A 19903-nucleotide genomic window follows, 5' to 3' on the forward strand; every position below is an offset into this window, starting at 1 on the left:
TTAGCGGGTGGGAGGATGGACGGGAGAGGTGTGTTTGTTTACTTGCTGGTGTTCATGGCAGGGTCCGGGGGCTGGAGAGTCCTCCTTAGTTTCTGTGGGCAAAGCTTCCTTGAAACACTGCAGGAAGTCCCCCAAAGTATTGATTTGGGCTGAATTCCCGGAAGGTGGCCATGTTGGGACAGACATGCCTCCTGATGAGGCAGGGTTTGGGGCAGGTGTAAATAGGTTATAGGACCAGGAAATCCACAAGGGGAAAAACACCAGGAAGGTAACTCAGCCAGCACAGCTATGGGAAAGCCACGACCTGTGCGTGTCAGAAGCACATAAGACATCTGCCCAGACGCCAAGGAATGAGCTCAGCAGCCGGTCTGTTGGATTTTAGGATCCTGGCAACATGCTTTCACCTTCTCTTACCCCATCCGCTCTGGTGAAATCAGAGGAGGCTCTGCTTTCTCTTGCACCACCAGGAAGGAGCTGCTCACAGGAGGACCCCGAGGGCCCACCGGCCCCAGGACAGCGTAGCAGAGGCTCTGCGTGGAGGCTGGCTCCCTCTGGTCTGCCACCAGCGTCCCATACCCCCATTCCCCACCCCCACCCAGTGGGCACCAGGAGTGCACCTGAGAGCCATGGACACACCCTCTGTCCAAAGCACTGGTCCTTGGATGCAGCCAAATCCAAGGGAGCACGCGGGGCTTCAAGACCCTGTTGGCACCTGCTGGCTGCTTCCTGTTGCTTGGGTTCCCCGCAGAGCTGTTAAGCCAGGGCTGGGATCGTGTCCTGGACTGGCTGGTAGCACCCTCAGCTGCCGCTGAGAACAGGGAGAGGTGTGGGCCCTCAGGAGGGAGGCCAGCAGGTGGTCAGGCCAGGGCCACAGTCTCAGGGCACTGAGGTAGGGTGTGTCGCTTTCATGCTGAGTCAGGGTAGGGCTGGGAAGAGGATTTTTTTTTCTGAGTGTTTTTGTTATTAAATATATGTGCAGATATACCCAACTGTATTCCATCAGTGAATGCACCTGTTTGACTATCTTTCTATGTTTGTCCCATCTCTCTCGTGTGTGCTAGACCCATGCCATAGCTTCACGAGACCGTAAGAGCCAACATCACAGCCCAGCCTGCTTGCCCTTCCCGCAGGGCTGGGCACTGCACTGGGGCGTCTGTGCCCCAGTGGCTGGTGGGCCTCACTCTCTTCTCCCTGCAGACCAGTATTTCCCCAAGATCAAGAACATTTAAATGAAATTAGAGCATTCTTTAACACCATACACAAAAAACAAGCTCAAAATGGATTGAAGACCTAAATGTAAGGCCAGATACTGTAAAACTCACAGAGGAAAACATGGGCAGAACACTCCCTGACATAAATCACAGCAAGATCTTTTTCAGTCCATTACTCTGGGAGATACTAGATAAAAACAAAAATAAACAGATGGGACCTAATGAAACTGAAAAGCTTTTGCACAGCAAAGGAAACCATAAACAAAACGAAACGACAACCCACAGATTGGGAGAAAATACTTGAAAATGATGCGACCGACAAGGGATTAGTCTCCAAAATTTACAAACGGCTCATGCGGTTTAATATCATCAAAACAAAGAACATTTAACATCCTTCACTTTGGTGAGAGGCTGCCTAGACCCTTCGCCAAGGCCATAAATCAGGTCATGAGCCCGTGTCTGGGCCAATGAATTGTGGGCAGAGGAGCAGGGCTGGTGAGACCATGGCAGCCCCTGGGAAACCATGTTGGAAGACAGCAGAGGTTCCCGGGGGAAGTTTCCTGAAACAGGAGGGGCAGGGCGGGCAAGAGAGCAACTGTGTAAATAAACTTGGCCTCTGAGAGGGCTGGCAGGTGAGCCCAATAAGTACTCTTCCCTGCCCCCTCCTCCCTGAGCCTCTCCAAATCCACCTTCCCCTGCCCAGCCCACCTCAGAGCCACAGAAGCCACAGCAAGTTTGCTAGCAGGCAACGCAAAGCTAGAAAGAGTAACTAATCACCAAGACGATACATGACCCAGTTAGGAGTCCAGAAGATATCGGGAAACCGGAATGCTGAGCCCAAAGAAAGGTGATGGGAAATGCGTCAGACCTTGCCATTGATGATGGGGCTGGGGGTGGAGGGCAGGCCGTGAGGGGCCTGGAAACTGTTGCGGACTTTTTTTTTTTTAAAGATTTTTTTGACGTGGACCATTTTCAAGTCTTTATTGAATTTGTTAAGAGTATTGCTTCTGTTTGTTTTTTGTTTTTTTAAATGTTTTCGTTTTTTGGCCCCGAGGCATGTGGGAGCTTAGTTCCCCTACCAGTAATCGAACCCGCACCCCCTGCATTGGAAGGCGAAGTCTTAACCTCTGGACCGACAGGGAAGTCCCTGTCACAGACATTTGAAGACACAGGAGTTTGGCCGAGAGAGACGTGGGGGCAGCTGGTGGGCGCTCGGATGTCTGTCGTGTGATGAGCAGGCTTTGTTGTCTTGCTCCAGGGAGTCTGAGCTGGAAGAGGGGGAGCAGGGTCCCCGACAGCAGATCCCGGCTCCCGGAGAGAGAGCTGCCTAACAGCTTGAGCCGCCCAGCAGGGCCAAAGGAGGATTGCAAGTGAGCGGGTGGAGGAATCCGACAGAGGGGAAGGGCCTCACCCTGAACAGACGAGGGAAATTCTTCTTTGGGTCAGAGGTTGAACTCGGGTCTCTTCCAAATAAGCATCTGTGCCTGAGGCCCACCCCTCCCTTTTATGAGTTCCTGGAAAAGGGCTGCACAGTGGATGTGAATCACAGGAAGTGGGGAGGGGAAGCGCCCAGAAAGAACTGTTCACGATGGGGTGGGGTGGGGTGGGGTAGCCATGCTCCAGGATTCTCCAGGGGCGTCCCCTGCTCCAGACGAGGTGCACCGAGAGGTGGCTGGTACCAGGTGAGAGAACCAAGGGCCACAGCTGACGCATCGAGGACAATTTCCCAAAGCTTGTAGCTTAGAATACTAGTTCCAACGGAGATTAAACTTAGAAAAAAAGGGCTCAATGACCAAATAAGTTCAGGAAATGCTGAATTAAATAGATTCCCTATTCTCTGTAATACCATTCAGAGGCCTTTTACACGCTAACGGGATATTCTCCTAGAGGGAAGATACCCTTATCTCCAATTTTTGCCTTTAATTAAAAAAATAAAAAGAAAAGAAAAGGAGGGGTATTTGGAGTGACAGAAATAATGCTATATTTTCATCAGATCTTATTTTCCTCTTTCCGGATACCCAGGAAGACAGCAGTCCCAGACTCCCCTTGAAGTTAGCTTAGGACATTTGACTAATTCCGGCCACTGGTCCATTTAAGAGCCAGCACGACACTCCAGTGCTCTCCGTTCGACTCAGTGATGGGCCATCATGGAGGCACAAAACGGAAGCCACATGAATCACAGAGTCACCTGACTCAGAACAGACTTCTCATCAGCGAAACAAGAAACCCTTGCACTCGGCCACAGAAATGTCTGGGTTCATCACCGCGGCTGAGCTGAGCCCTCCTGACTCAGACAGTAGGTACAGGTCCAGGGAAAAGGCCACTACATATGCCCAGGAAATGTGAGGCCGATGCTGGACTGTCTGCCTTTAGCAGGATCGAAAGCTGGTGCTCTCAGATGACGCAAGGGCACGGAGAAGAGGGATTCTCTACCTGCTGCTCTGACTTTCCCCACCAACAAATAACATGTTTGGCCCTGATGGTTACCTGGACTGGCTTACCTGGATGGTTACCGTGCTGGGGCAACACCTGATGCGATGTAGGCTGAACGCAACTAGGGGAGGTGGGTGGGGCAGGGAAGAGCGCATCCCCCAGTGCCCTTCCTTGGCACAAGGCTGCAGGGTTTGTTGTGGTCTTTTCCCAGGGGCTGGGATGGCCAGGTTGGAAGGGAGGGGGTGGAGGGTGAAGATGGAGAGGAGATACCTTCTCCTCAGCACCCAGAACAATTTTAGGGGGAGCAAAGGGGGGACAAAGGGTCAGAAGGTGGGTAACTTACCCTCGGCCCCACGAAGTGTGGAGTTGAGGTCTGACTTCCGTTCTGGGAGGCTCAGAAGCCCACCTTCTTTCTCTCGTGCTGCAGAAGGAAGAAACAGGAAAAGCACAATAAAACCACAATGCTGAAAAACACAATAAAACCACAGCTGTTGCTTAGCAAAGCTGCTCTTCCCCTGGCAGCCTGTGAGCCATGGTGTGTCACTCCAGGTGGCTGGTGGCTGTCACAGGGGCTGGGAGGGCAGGCAGAGAGTGGAGAAAGTGTTGGTTGAAAAGGAAGCCCTCTTATGTTGGATTTGCTGTAACCAGATCTTGACAAAGCCCAGTGTCGTTTTTCAACTGTTCAAACGTTTTTAGGTAAGCCGGTGGTTTTCAAACTTGGACGGTATCAGAGCCATGGTCTGAGGAACTTGGTAAACATACACATGCCCAGGCCCTATCCTGCTTCAACAAGCCAGGGCCTCTGCATTCTTTAACCTCCCCGTGATGCTTATTATAGAAAGAAGTTTCACAAGATGATCATCTTTAATGCTGTGGTGTGACTTTCACCTGTTAAAAATGAATATATATCAGTTTTAAGGTTCCAATTTGAATGATATTGGATATACTTTTTTAAAAAATCCTGGTTTCCACAAGCCAGTGCCGGGGACTGAGAGGTAGCTGGTCATCCAGTTCCACGGCGGGGTGAGTTGTCTTACTGAAGCAGGGGCGGAGTGCCGGCTCACCTGGTTTGAAAGAATGAGGCCGAGGCCTCAGTCAGGGACCCCCCAGGACCCACCCCCAGCCCCCTGCCGTGTCAGCAGGTGTGATCCGTGGAAACCTTTGCGACGGTCTCCTGATGCTTGTTTGCACTGAAGTCTGGGTGCGGGGCACGGGGGGAGCCCTTTTAACCTAAAGGCTTGTGTGCTTCCCCTAAGAAAAACGTGCTTCTGTATTTTTTAAACAGTCGTCTCCCCTCCATTTTCTCTGTTTTTATTTTCTGGAACTTTTAACAGTAGAATGTTGGGACTCTGGGTTTAACCCTCCATGTCACTTATCTTTTATTTCTTATATTCCATTTGTTGATTTTTGTGCCTCTTGGAAATTTTCCAAGTTTTCTGTGACGCTTTTGTTAGTTTCAACAATCCTTTTTTTTTTTTTTAACGACCCCCCCAGACTGCGTGATCTTCGTTCCCCGACCAGGGATTGAACCCAGGGCCACGGCAGTGACAGCACCGAGTCCTAACCACTGGACCACCAGGGAAATCCCTCAGCCATCTTTTTTTTTTTTAATAAGAGTTTTAATCTATTTATTTATTTATTTTTGGCTGCGTTGGGTCTTTGTTGCTGTGTGCGGGCTTTCTCTAGTTGCGGCAAGCGGGGGCTACTCTTTGTTGCAGTGCAAGGGCTTCTCATTGCAGTGGCTTCTCGTTACAGAGCACGGGATCTAGGCACACGGGCTTCAGTAGTTGTGGCACGCAGGCTCAGTAGTTGTGGCTCGTGGGCTCTAGAGCACGGGCTCAGTAGTTGTGGCATGCGGGCTCAGTAGTTGTGGCATGCGGGCTTAGGTGCTCTGCGGCATGTGGGATCTTCCCCGACCAGGGCTCGAACCCGTGTCCCCTGCGTTGGCAGGTGGATTCTTAACCACCGGGGAAGTCCCTCAGCAATCATTTTTAATCTCCAAGGGTTCTTGATCCCTGTCCCTTTCTTACGGGGAAATTAGTATTTGAGTAAAACAAATAGACTTTTTGTGTGTGTTTTTCAGTTCCCTGTATTATCTCTGTATCCTTTGAGATCATTTTTGTTTATCTTGATCTTTCCCAAGTTGCAGATTTTCTTAAAGGTCTGGTGATCCTTGATAGGTTACACACACTTAAAAATGAGGCCATGAAAAGGTGATTGAGGCCCCATGTTGGTGGGTAGACCTTGTCAACTGATGAGCTCTGTTTTTAGGTAACCATATGGGAACCCTTAAATGCCAGCTTGCAGAGGTCTTTGCTCTGGGGTTCTTAAGTGTCTTTGGAGAAGAATCTTCTCATCGTTGGCCTCGGGATTGGCTACTGCTGTCTGCCCCTCTACATCAGGGGTAGGGAGGAAGGGTCAAATGTTCTATGAACCAACTTCTGGTTAAATCCAGTTCCCACATGTCACTCCCAACCTCCACCCTCCTTCCCTGAGTCTCCAAGTTGAAGCCTCTCTCTGGTTCCATTGGGTAAATCTGCCCTCCTTAGCTACATCTCACTCATGCATAACTGTAGGTGGAGGCAACCTTGGCTAGAGCTGCAGCCTGCAGAGGAAACCTTGTCTGTTTGGGGATGGGGGATACCATATGGGCACAGCAGGAGCAAAGAGGGGACACTGGGGGCGTGGATGGGAGAGTGGTTGGCCTTGGGGTCCAGACTGATGGAGGAAGACAGGGATGTGGTCGGAGAAGATTCTGGAGGTGAAGAATATGGAGGGAAGCAGTATTGCATGGTGACAAAGTAAGATGTGACTGAAGGGGTGGGTGGTAGGATGGAGGTAAAGACTTGCAGTTGAGGAACGAAGCAGATGTTGGTGCTCAGGTGGGCCTTCTGGTAGACACAGTGGTTGCCCAGGGTGACAGCAGGAGTCAGGGGTGGGGGAGGTAGGGGGAAACAGGAAGAGCCAACGTCCTCCATGAACCCCAGGTAGGAGGAACAGCTATGAACTCCAGGTAGGGGAAATGGCCTTGAGATGCAGAACTGGCACATGAGGGAGGGCTTGCTTCCAGAACGCTGAAGCCATGTGGGGCCAGCCAGTACCCAATGCCCGCCCAGTCCCGAGATACGAGGAATGGGGGAAGAGGCATCCTTACAGGGGGCCCGGCTCCAGTCAGGGCAAGAAAACAAAGGGAGGGTCTGTGCAGGGGTGGGATGTGGGCAAATTTCTCTCCAGTAAAACACATTTCAGGGGGCAAATGGGGAGACTTTGAGGGAAGGGGAGCACTGATCTGGAAATGGGTGAAAGTTCAGGAGCTGGTGGGAACCCAGCAGCTTATACCTGAGGAGGCCCAGGACTCTGCACGTGGGTGGATTAACCCACCCTCCGGTTCTGATTGGATCATTATGGGAAGTGGCTCAGAAGCCCCACGAGGTTGCTGGGCCCTTGACCCCACCAATGCCTGAAGCCCTTTTATTTACAAGAGGAACCGAGGTGGTTCTCTGTTGTTGTGACAGCACCTGACTGTGGCTGGGTGGCCTCATTACAGCTGCAGAGCTTACCCAGAGCTGGGGGAAAGGGAGGCCAGGTTCAAGCCCCTGAACTAGCCCAACAAGGTCCCATTGCTGCCACTGGGCCCAGACCCCATGGCTGTCACCCCTGACCCTGGACACATACTCTAATGGTTAAAAACCATAAACACCTGGTAATATCTAATTGATTTTTTTAACTAAAAATTTTTTAATTGAAGTATAGTTGATTTACAATATCTTTTTTGTTTCAGGTGTACATCAGTGATTCAGTTTTATATATATATATGTATATATTTGTATATATACATATTTATGTATATATACATATATATTCTTTATCAGATTCTTTTCCCTAATAGGTTATTACAAAATATTGAATATAGTTCCCTGTGCTCTAATTGATTTTTCTTTCTTTTTTTTTTTGTTTTTTTTGCGGTATGTGGGCCTCTCACTGCTGTGGCCTCTCCCGTTGCGGAGCACAGGCTCCGGACGCGCAGGCTCAGCAGCCATGGCTCACGGGCCCAGCCTCTCCGCGTCATGTGGGATCTTCCCGGACCAGGGCACGAACCTGTGTGCCCTGCATGGGCAGGCAGACTCTCAACCACTGCGCCACCAGGGAAGCCCTGTAATTGATTTTTTAAAAGTGATCTTTGACTATACTCAAATATTTTTTAAGCTAATACTCAGTCCCCAAAAGAAAACAGCCTCACAGTAAAAAAACAAGAGTATGTCTCTTGGATTTTTGCCTTTGCTCTCTCTAACAAGCCAAGGACCTGTCTTTGGCATATTTCCTAAGGAAAGCATTCAGTTTCCCATCTGAGTTCCTAGTAAAGCATCTCAGTTTATTCTCCCCCTTGTAGTTACGGTTAAAGGAAGAAAAGGGCAGCTGGCTACCCTGACATCCATGCTTTCCAGAGAGAAGGTTCTCTCCCTTCTATGAGAGACCCTCTCAGGCTTGCCCTCCCTCAGCTCTTTGGCTGTTTGATGTTTATGGGTAAACTTGCTGCATCTACATAGATCACCCCCTTTAAAAATATTCTCTCAGGATCCCAGCTCATTTCAGACCTCCCTGTGATTGTAGAGGAATATCACTTACAGCTGATCTAATGGTCAGACATTTTAGACTGGGTGGCAGGACACTTGCTCACTGTGGGCACTAGATGGCGTCATATGCAGTCACTGTTCCTCCTGGCACCCCAGCATCTTAGTTCAGCAGGTCACCTGCCAGGGCTACTGGCTCCTCCTTCCCACTCTGCAGGGGGGGGGGGGGGGGGCACTCCAAAAAGAAGACCAGAGGGCCTGGCTTTATAAACAACTCAAGTCCTTCATGAGCCAGTAGGTTTCTAAGTAATACATATTCACAAACTTTTCTCACTCGAGGACTAAACGTAACCTGTATAACATAACATCATATGTCGGACCCCTCCCTGTATGGGGGTGATCTTGGGATCTGACACTCTGTAGACCCATGCAGTAGTCAAGCCACGTACTAGGCTGTCCTTGAGCATAGCCTATAAGGACAGAGAAAAGTACGTGTCCAGGCACCAGCTGTAACAACCACCACAATCTTGGTTGAGTGCTCACCGTGTGCCAGGCTCTGACCCAATGTTTTGTAAATCATTATAAAAGCCTTTGAAGGGGGCTGTGAGGTGGGCAAGAGGGCCTTAGAGCTTGGTTGTGAGATCCCAATGGCCTGGACTTGAATCTCTTGCTGCTGAATGCCTACTCAATTACCATGCGTAGTATGCATACATAAGAAAAATGACCCCATTTTACAGATGAGCAAACTGAAGCTCAGAGAAGTTAAGCAACTTGCCCAAGGTCACACAGCCAGCATGGGCTGAGCAGAGATTCATGCACGGTTCCTTGTAACTCCACTCTGCTAGACTGACCCCGCAATCTCCGTCATTCAGTCTACAGGCCAGTGAGCCTACGGCCTGCTCTAGGAAGCACTGGCCTTCCGTGGCCCTGGCCAGCATTTCTACTCCAAATCTCTAGTTTCTACTTGTAGTTGTGATTACCTTGACTTTATTTAAATTGAGAACACCTTTTCATTCTTACAAAAACAGTGTGGTCCCAGGACCAGAACCAGCAGCATCACCTGGGAACTTGTCAGGAATGCAAATTCTCAAGCCTCACCCCGAAGAAAATCTCTGGGGCTGGGGCCCTGCAGTGATGCTGATATAAGCTAAAGTTTGAGGACATTTGCTGTGAAACATGTCTCTCATAAAACCAAGCCACTAGCTTAAGTCCAATTAACATTTTTTGTACCTGTTCTTGGTGGTTCAAAGGGGAAGGCACCAGAAACTTAGCAGAGAAGGGAAGGATGTAAACAGACGTGAAAAGTGATTTGCTTAGAAGCCACAAAGTGGGTAGAGGAGGAGAGGGGAGTTGAGGAGGGGGTACTGGCCCAAATGATGCAGCAGAACTATCTGTAGCTTTTTTTTTTTCTTTTGCTACACCACGCAGCATGTGGGATCTCAGTTCCCCGACCAGGGATCGAACCCACGCCCCCTACATTGGAAACGCAGAGCCTTAACCACTGGACCACGAGGGAAGTCCCTGTATAGCTTTTAAAGCGGGCACATGGGGTTATAGTTGGACGGTTCTGGGGTGGACCCAGAAGCTGCACTGCGAAAAGCTGCATAGGTGGTTCTGCTCTGCTGTCAAGAATGGGAACCCTGCCCTAATGGAAAGAGCTTCGGGGGCTTCACAGCCCGGCTTCTATCAGGCTTCGGCGTCCAGGGGGAGTATAACACTGTTTGTAACATGAAAGACAACACCTTCCCTTCTGAAGATGGACCCCCCCCCCCGCCAGTGTTTCCCTCCCGCACACTGAGTGTCGGGGGTTTGCTGGTGTCTACTGCCCCTCGTGTGCCCTCTGTGCCCTCTGCCCTCTAACCCCTGTCATCCCCAACACCAAAGCGGTCCACACCTCCGTGCCGCCCCCAGGTTCCTGTGTGAGATCTCACCCAGCTGTCTGCTCTTCCACCCTAACTGCTGGTTCCCAGCACTGTGCACATTGGAATCACCTGGAGAGCTTAGGAAACCAACATATACACATACATACATATACATGTGTACGTCTGTACACACGCAGTATGTAACCCTTGCAATGTACAATATTTGAGACATACTAAAAATTACTTATCTGAAATTTTTTATTTAACTGGGTGCCCTGTATTTTAGCAGAGTCAGAAATGGTGATGGTGACTACTGGGTCTAGAGCCCTCGGACAGGGGACTGGTCAGTGAGATCCACTGGGAGTCCAGGCTCAAGCCCACTTCCTGGGCCCTTTCGCTCTTTGTGCCCCCATCTCCAAAGGCAGGATGTGCTTAGCCAGCAGGGAGGTCTCACGGGCCTCCCCCCAACCCCCCGCTCCAGGTTATTACAGACCCAGCTCTGATTAGTGGTTATGGGACCTGATGCCAAGTGAGCTGCTGGGGGGCTCTGTCGGGGCTCCTGCCACGTGGCCTCAAGCACCCACAATCTCTTTCCAGGCGGTTATCTCTCTACTCCCCTGGACCGAGGAGTGCCCAAGTGCAGCGAGATGCTATCTCTGACAAAACAAAGTCTGAGATTGGGATTGACATATATACACTAATACGTATAGAATAGATAACTTATTTAAAAATGGAGATAAAATTTAAATAATGGCTTAGCATTTCAGCTCTGAGAATAAAAAATATTTATAAGAAGTTCTAATAAAATGTATTCATTTCTTTATTTAAAAAACCCCGAAGTCTGAATTGTGAAGGAGCAGTGCGTCAGGCACAGCAATCTGCGGTGAACTACGTACACATTTGTATTCATATTTTCCTCATTGCTCTGCAGTTTGGCTTTCAACAACTAAGAATTAAAATGCTGTTGTCAGGGCTTCCCTGGTGGCGCAGTGGTTTAGAGTCCCCCTGCCGATGCAGGGGACGCGGGTTCGTGCCCCGGTCCGGGAAGATCCCACGTGCCGCGGAGAGGCTGGGCCCGTGAGCCATGGCCGCTGAGCCTGCGCGTCTGGAGCCTGTGCTCCGCAACGGGAGAGGCCACAACAATGAGAGGCCCGTGTACCGCAAAAAAACAAAACAAAATCAAGGGAAGACCTGAAGGTTGGGTACCATTATGCCAACCTCGGAAATCATTTGACCAGGAAGGTGGGATGAAGTAGGAAGACAGAAGTGCCCCAGAAAACCTGTCAAAAATAGAGAAAGGAGGGCTTCCCCTGAAAAAAAGATAAGTCCAGACATAACTCCTGGGGAAAAGATGAATGAGACACGCACCCTAATTTGTGTCTACGACAGATGCTATCCAAACTGTAAAGTCACAAGGGCCCCTCAAAGCCTTGCCATGACGTCCCCACCCAGCGTTCTACGTTGGCTTTGTTTGACCAGCAGTATGACAGGAATATTTCAAAAGAACTTCCATGAAGAAATCAAGGCACAAACGTACCAAGAGGGGTCGCTTCAAAGCCAGCAGACCTTCAGCGTTCGTGGCCTCGACTGTCCTGTTGGTCTCTGACGTGATCTAATTTGTGTTTTTGCTGAGCCGGGAGTTTCAGTGGTAGTTATGAGGGGTGGAGCTGTGGGAGCAAGACCTCTGCTTGTGGGTGAGCCCAGCACCCACCTGTGCTCCCAGCTTTGATACTTTTTGCCTGTTGGTACGAAGCTACTCTGCCAGGGTAGGTTTGTAAATTGCTAGGCGAGGCGGCCGGTGTGAAAAGATCTGAGAACACGATAGTTCTTGGTTGTTAAGAAGATGTTTTTGGTGGCAGGGCACATCAAATACAAGGAAGACCCAGCTCTGTGATGTTGACAAGCCTCCTGCAGGGGTTCAGAGGGCAACTCATCCTGGAACTGTCTCATTCATCAAAGGCTCCCAGGAGTGCAGAAACCACACATCAGAAGAGAGACTGGAGAGGGACTTCCCTGGTGGTCCCGTGGTTAGGACTTGGCACTTGCACTGCCGTGGCCCAGGTTCAATCCCTGGTCGGGGAACTAAGATCCTGCAAGCCAAAAGAAAAAAAAATTCAACGTAGAACTACCATATGATCCAGCAATTCCAATTCTGGATATTTGCCTCCAAGAGTTTGAGTTGCCTCAAAGCAGGGACTCAAAGGCATGTTTGTACACCCATGATCACAGCAGAATTATTCACAAGAGCCAAAAGGAGGAAGCATCCCACGTGTCTGTTGACTGATAACTGGATAAACAAAATGGAGTGTATTCGTACAAGGTGGTGTTATTCAGCCTTAAAAAGGAAGGAAATTTTTTTTCATAAATTTATTTATTTATTTTTGGCTGCGTTGGGTCTTCATTGCTGCACGCGGGCTTTCTCTAGTTGCGATGAGCGGGGGCTACTGTTCGTTGCGGTGTGCGGGCTCCTCATTGCAGTGGCTTCTCTTGTTGCGGAGCACAGGCTCTAGGCACACAGGCGTCATTAGTTGTGGCTCGCGGGCTCTAGAGCGCAAGCTCAGTAGTTGTGGTGCACGGGCTTAGCTGCTCCGCAGCATGTGGGATCTTCCCGGACCAGGGCTCGAACCCGTGTCCCCTGCGCTGGCAGGCAGATTCTTAACCACTGCGCCACCAGGGAAGCCCCGAGGAAGGAAATTCTAACACATGCTATGACATGGATGAGCCTTGAGGACATCATGCCCAGTGAAATAAGCCAGTCACAAAAAGACAAATACCGTGTGATTCCACTCATGTGAGGTCCCTAGAGCAGTCCAGCTGAGAAACAGAAAGTAGAACAGTGGCTGCCAGGGGCTGGGGGGAGGGGGAGTCAGTGCTGAAAAGAGAGGGGTTTCAGTTTGGGATGAAGGTGAGGGACGGTGGTTCTGGAGAAGGGTGGTGGTGGTGATAGCTACACAGCAGTGTGAGTGGACTTAATGCCACAGAGCTGGACACTAAAGATGGTTAAAATGGTCAATTTTACAGGGTGTATATTTTAACAGTTTAAAACAAGAGGTAACGGACTGAAAGCGAGGTTAGTCTGGAGTCACAGCTGGGACAGGAAGCACGTGACTCCTGAGAGGGGAGTTTGGGCCAAAGCCTGATTATACTTGCTGAACGGGTGGCAGCCCTGCCACAAGCGGCATCTGGAAGCTGGACCCCTGGCCACCCTCCTTCCCCGTCGCAGCCACGCCCTTTAGCAGATGACAGGTAAGTTCACATTCCTTGCTCCTCCTCGTTTCCCTCGTGGCAGAGTGGAAAGGGCTTGGGATGGACTGTCAATCAAGACTTGAGTTCTTGTCCTTTCCCCCCCTGGGCCTCCCCACCCCTCCTCGGCCTCCCTCAAGCCCAGAGGCTGGAGACACACAGAGCTCCCTGCAGTCAGACGGTCCCTGCTCTGCGGAGCTCACGTCTGCGTCTCTCTCGGTCCATTGTGGGCCTATGGTTTTCGCGGTTGTTTCCTGTTTTTGTCCTTTCTCTTCCCTCCCCTGCTCTGTCAACCACACAACCAACTTAGAGTTGTGGGGCTGCCTCCCTGCCATGGGCCACGTGGGCCCGGCCATCCAGGAAGTTTCCTTCTAGTTTGCTAAGAGCTTTTGTCATGAAAGATGTTGAATATCATCATTTTTTTTTCTAGATCTACTAAAATGATCATAGTTTTTTTTTCTTCTGAAATCTATTAATGTAAGTTTTTAGTTTGGGCTCCTTCAAAAATACAGCCTGGAACAAGGACCTCAGTTCGGGTAGATTATTTGAGAGGTGATGCCAGGAAGCAGGGAGTGAAGGAGCAAAGAGACTGAAACAGGGAAGGAGAAAAAGCCAATTAACGATGCATAGTTGCTGTTGCAGCTGTAGGCAAAGGAAGTTCAAATCTGTGGGGACCTCTGATAAGTCTACAGGATGCTGCCCAGAATTGCCTTCCCCAAAAGAAGGAGACTGGAGCATGTATCCACCAGCTCCTGTTTCATCTTAGGGATGAAAGGGTTTCATCTTAGAGAAATTAACTCTTCTATGCTTCTGGGAAACACTAGCAGGCAAATAAGTGACTCCTAAAGCCGTTGAAGAAGACCCTGAGGCAAAACGCAAAAAGCGACATGATATAAGCTTGAGGTGAGACACTAGAGCATAAGGTGAGTCTAAGCTTGCAGGAAATTATGTGCTGTAAATACAGTGGATGTCAGAGGAGGCCAGAAGTAATGTGACATAGAGCACCGAAGTTTACTATTACCAACAATAATAAATGACATATGTAGATTTCTCTTCTGTTGTTAGACTACCTTTGCATAGCTGAGATAAGCCCAACTTGGATATGATGTCTAGTATTTTTAATATACTGCTAGATTTGGTTTGTTTGTATTTTTTTACTGTTGCATTTATATTCATGAGTGAGACTGGCTTCTAATTTTCCTTTTTCATCCTATTCTTGTCTCATTTTGGTATTAAGGTTACACTGGCCTCATAGAAAGAGTTAAGAGTGTGTTCCTGCGATTTGCATTCTCAGAAAGAGTTTTTATAAAATTAGAATTATCTCTACTTAAACTTCTGGAACACTATCTAGACTTGGTATTTCCTTTGTGGGAAGATTTCAAATTATGGCTTTAATTTTGTTTTTAGTTTGTTTTTAATATTCTACATATGAATTAAATCATATGGTATTTGTCTTTTTCCATCTGACTTATTTCACTTAGCGTAATGCCCCCAAGGTCCATCCATGTTGTCAAAAATGGCAAGATTTCATCTTTTTAAAAAAATATATTTATTTATTTATTTATTTGGCTGCATCGGGGCTTAGTTGCAGCATGCGTTGCGGCATGCGTTGCGGCACGTGGGATCTTTCGTGGGCTCTACTTTGTGGTGTGCGGGCTTCCTCTAGCTGTGGCATGGATTTAATTTCTTTAATAGCTGTAGAACCATTCAGGCTTTTTATTTCTTCTTAAATCAAGTTAGGTAAGTTCTATTTTTTCTAAGATTTGGTCTACTTTGTTTCATATTTCTTGACATAAATGATTTATAGTCTTTTTAATTTTAACTTTATTGAAGTATAGTTGATTTATAATGTTGTATTAATAAAATTTTCAATTATGGTAAAATACACATAACATAAAATTCACCATTTAACTGGTTTTAAATGTACTGTTTTAAAGATGGTTGTGTTACATTTACAGTGTTTTGCAACAAATCTCGAAAACTTTTCATCTTGCAAAACTGAAACTCTATACCCATTAAACAAACAACTCACCATTTCCCCCTGCCCCCAGGCCCTGGCAACCACAGTCCTACTTTGTTTCTATGAATTTTTTTTTTTTTCTTTTTTTTTGTGGTACGGAGCACAGGCTCTGGACGCGCAGGCTCAGCGGCCATGGCTCACGGGCCCAGCCGCTCCACGGCATGTGGGATCTTCCCGGACCAGGGCACGAACGTGTCCCCTGCATCGGCAGGCGGACTCTCAACCGCTGCGCCACCAGGGAAGCCCTGTTTCTATGAATTTGTATAGGCTTCTTCTTTTTTGAATTATAAGATAACATTATTTTAATTTTTTAAATTGAAGTATAATGTACAATATTATGTAAGCTTCAGGTGTTCTACGTAGTGGTTTGGCATTTGCATACATTATGAAATAATCACGATAAGTCTGTTAATCATCTGTCCCCATATGGAGTTATTACAATATTATTGGCCATATTCCTTGTAGTGTGTGTTATATCCCTGTGGCTCATTTTATAACTGGAGTTTTGTACCTCTTAATCCCATTCACCTATTTTGTACCCCTCTCCACCCCTTTCTCTCTGGTAACCACCCATTTGTTCTCTGTATCTATGAACCTGTTTTTTGTTTGGTTTTATTTGTTTTGTTTTTTATTTTATTTTTAAATTTTTTAATAGATCTTTATTGGAGTATAATTGCTTCACAATACCGTGTTAGTTTCTGTTGCACAATGAAGTGAATCAGCCATATGCATACACATGTCCCCATATCCCCTCCCTTTTGAGCCTCCCTCCCATCCTCCCTATCCCACCCCTCCAGGTGGTCGCAGAGCACCAAGCTGATCTCCTTGTGCTATGCTGCTGCTTCCCACCAGCCAACTATTTTATATTCGGTAGCGTATATATGTCGATGCTACTCTCACTTCACCCCAGCTTTGCCCTCCCACCCCATGTCATCAAGTCCATTCTCTATGTCTACCTCTTTATTCCTGCCCTGCAACTAGGTTCATCAGTACCATTTTTTTAGATTCCATATATATGCATTACCATACAGTATTTGTTTTTCTCCTTCTGACTTACTTCACTCTGTATGACAGACTCTAGGTCCATCCACCTCACTACAAATAACTCAGTTTCGTTTCTTTGTATGGCTGAGTAATATTCCATTGTATATATGTGCCACATCTTCTTCATCCATTCATCTGTTGATGGACATCTAGGTTGGATCCATGTCCTGGCTATTGTAAATAATGCTGCAATGAACACTGTGGTGCATGTCTCTTTCTGAATTATGGTTTTCTCAGGGTATATGCCCAGTAGTGGGATTGCTGGGTCATATGGTAGTTCTATTTTAAGTTTTTTAAGGAACCTCCATACTGTTTTGCATAGTGGTTGTATCAATTTACATTCCCACCAACAGTGTAGGAGGGTTCCCTTTTCACCCCACCCTTTCCAGTATTTATTGTTTTTAGCTTTTTTGATAATGGCCGTTCTGACCGGCGTGAGGTGATACCTCATTGTAGTTTTGATTTGCATTGCTCTAATAATTAGTGATGTAGAGCATCTTTTCATGTGCCTCTTGGCCATCTGTATGTCTTCCTCAGTGAAATGTCTATTTAGGTCTTCTGCCCATTTTTTAACTGGATTGTTTGTGCTTTTGATATTGAGCTCTATGAGCTGTTTGTATATTTTGGAGATTAATCCTTTGTCTGTTGTTTCATTTGCAAATATTTTCTCCCATTCTGAGAGTTGTCTTTTTGTCTTGTTTATGGTTTCCTTTGCTTTTTGCTTAAAAGCAAAACTTTTTAAGTTTAATTAAGTCCCATTTGTTTATTTTTGTTTTTATTTCTGTTCCTCTAGGAGGTGGGTCAAAAAAGATCTTGTGGTTTATGTCAAAGAGTGTCTTTCCTATGTTTTCCTTTAAAAGTTTTACAGTGTCTGGTCTTACATTTAAGTCTTTAATCCATTTGGAGTTTATTTTTGTGTAGAGTGTTAAGTAGTGTTCTAATTTCATTCTTTTACATGTAGCTGTCCAGTTTTCCCAGCACCACTTATTAAAGAGGCTGTCTTTTCTCCATTGTATGTTCTTGCCTCCTTTGTCGTAAATTAGGTGCCCATAGGTGTGTGGGTTTATCTCTGCGCATTCTATCCTGTACCATTGATCTATATTTCTGTTTTTGTGCCAGTACCATACTGTCTTGATTACTGTAGCTTTGTGGTATAGTTTGGAGTCAGGGAGTCTGATTCCTCCAACTCCGTTTTTCTTTCTCAAGATTGTTTTGGCTATTCGGGGTCTTTTGTGTTTCCATACAAATTTTAAGATTTTTTGTTCTAATTCTGTGAAGAATGCCATTGGTAGTTTGAAAGGGATTGCATTGAATCTGTAGATTGCTTTGTGTAGTATAGTCATTTTCACAATATTGATTCTTCCAATCCAAGAACATGGTATATTTCTCCATCTGTTTATGTCATCTTTGATTTCTTTCATCAGTGTTTTATAGTTTTCTGAGTATAAGTGTTTCGCCTCCTTAGGCAAGTTTATTCCTAGGTATTTTATTCTTTTTGTTGCAGTGGTAAATGGGAGTGTTTCCTTAATTTCTCTTTCTGATATTTCGTTGTTGGTGTATAGGAATGCCAGAGATTTCTGTTCATTAATTTTGTATCCTGCAACCTTACCAAACTCATTGATTAGTTCTAGTAGTTTTCTGGTGGCATCTTTAGGATTTTCTATGTATAGTATCATGTCATCTGCAAAGAGTGACAGTTTTACTTCTTCTTTTCCAATTTGTATTCCTTTTATTTCTTTTCTTCTCTGATTGCTGTGGCTAGGACTTCCAAAACTATGTTGAATAAGAGTTGCAAGAGTGGACGTCCTTGTCTTGTTCCTGATCCTAGTGGAAATGCTTTCAGTTTTTCACCATTGAGTATGATGCTTGCTGTGGGTTTGTCATATATGGCCTTTATTATGTTGATGTAATTTTTGTTTTTTATTTGCCATGCCACGCAGCTTGCAGGATCTTAGTTCCCCGACCAGGGACTGAACCCACACCCTCGGCAGTGAAAGCTCAGAACCCTAACCACTGGACTGCCAGGGAGTTTCCATTTGGTTTTTTTTTAGATTCCACGTATAAGTGAGATCATACAGTATTTGTCTTTCTCTGTCTGACTCACTTCATTTAGCATAATACCCTCCAGATCCATCCATGTTGTTGCTAATGGCAAGATTTCATTTTTTATGGCTGAATAATACTCCATTGTATAGATATACCAACCACATCTTTATCCATGCATCTATCAGTGAACACCACCAACAGTACACAAGAGTTCCCTTTTCTCCATATCCTTGCCAGTGCTTTTTATTTGTTGTCTTTTTTTTTTTTAACAATTTTATTTTATTATTTTTGGCTGCGTTGGGTCTTCATTGCTGCGCACAGGCTTTCTCTAGTTGCAACGAATGGGGGCTACTTTTTGTCGCGGTGTGTGGGCTTCTCATTGCGGTGGCTTCTCGTTGCCAAGCATGGGCTCTAGGCGCGCGGGCTGCGGTAGTGGTGGCACGTGGGCTCAGTAGTTGTGGCGCACAGGCTTAGTTGCTCTGTGGCATGTGGGATCTTCCCAGACCAGGGCTTGAACCCGTGTCCCCTATGTTGGCAGGCAGATTCCTAACCACTGCGCCACCAGGGAAGCCCTATTTGTTGTCTTTTTGATGACAGCCATTCTGACAGGTGTGAGGTGATATCTCATTGTGTTTTTGATTTGCATTTCCCTGATGATTAGTGATGTTGAGCATCTTTTCATGTCTGTTGGCCATCTGTATATCTTCTTTGGAAAAATGTCTCTTCAGGTTCTCTGCCCTTTTTTTTTTTAATTAATTAATTTATTTGGTTGCGCCAGGTCACAGTTGCGGCATGCAGGATCTTTAGTTGTGGCATGTGGGATCTAGTTCCCTGATCAGGGATTGAACCTGGGCCCCCTGCATTGGGAGTGTGGAGTCTCAACCACTGGACCACCAGGGAAGTCCCCTCTGCCCATTTTTTAATAGGGTTTTTTTTTTTATGTTGAGTTGTATGATTCTTTGTATATTTTGGCTATTAACCCCTAATTGGATATAACATCTGCAAGTATCTTCTCCCATTTAGCAGGCTGCCTTTTTGTTTTGTTGATAGTTTCCTTCATTGTGCAAAAAGCTTTTTAGTCTGATGTATTTGTTTATTTTTGCTTCCCTTGCCTGAGGAGACATATCCAAAAATTATTGCTAAGACCGATGTCAAAGAGCATGCCGCCTATGTTTTCTTCTAGGAATTTTATGGTTTTGTTTATTGGGATTTAAAAAATTATTATTACTGGTTCAGTTACATTACTGGTAATAAGTCTGTTCATATTTTCTATTTCTTCCTGATTCAGTCTTGGGAGATTGAACGTTTCTAGGAATTTATCCATTTCTTCTAGGTTGTCCATTGTATTGGTTTATAATTGTTCACAGTAATCTTTTATGACCCTTTTTATGTCTGTGGTGTTTTTGTAACTTCTGTTTTGGTTCTGATGAGTTTGGCTAAAGGTTTATCAATTTTGTTTATCTTTTTGAAGAA

General features: G+C 46.5%; 2 non-coding genes across 2 annotated transcripts; one reads left to right on the plus strand and one right to left on the minus strand.

Annotated features, from left to right (window-relative positions):
• Window positions 1–5153: 5153 nt before the first annotated feature.
• On the minus strand, window positions 5154–5226 carry TRNAD-GUC (transfer RNA aspartic acid (anticodon GUC)). The gene has a single exon. It is a non-coding gene; the product is annotated as a tRNA-Asp (tRNA).
• Window positions 5227–12087: 6861 nt separating this feature from the next.
• TRNAA-UGC (transfer RNA alanine (anticodon UGC)) lies at window positions 12088–12159 on the plus strand. Its single transcript has one exon. It is a non-coding gene; the product is annotated as a tRNA-Ala (tRNA).
• The last annotated feature ends 7744 nt before the right edge of the window (window positions 12160–19903 follow it).

Source organism: Phocoena phocoena, chromosome 19 (genome assembly GCF_963924675.1).
Source record: "Phocoena phocoena chromosome 19, mPhoPho1.1, whole genome shotgun sequence".
Taxonomy (NCBI): Eukaryota; Metazoa; Chordata; class Mammalia; order Artiodactyla; family Phocoenidae; genus Phocoena; species Phocoena phocoena.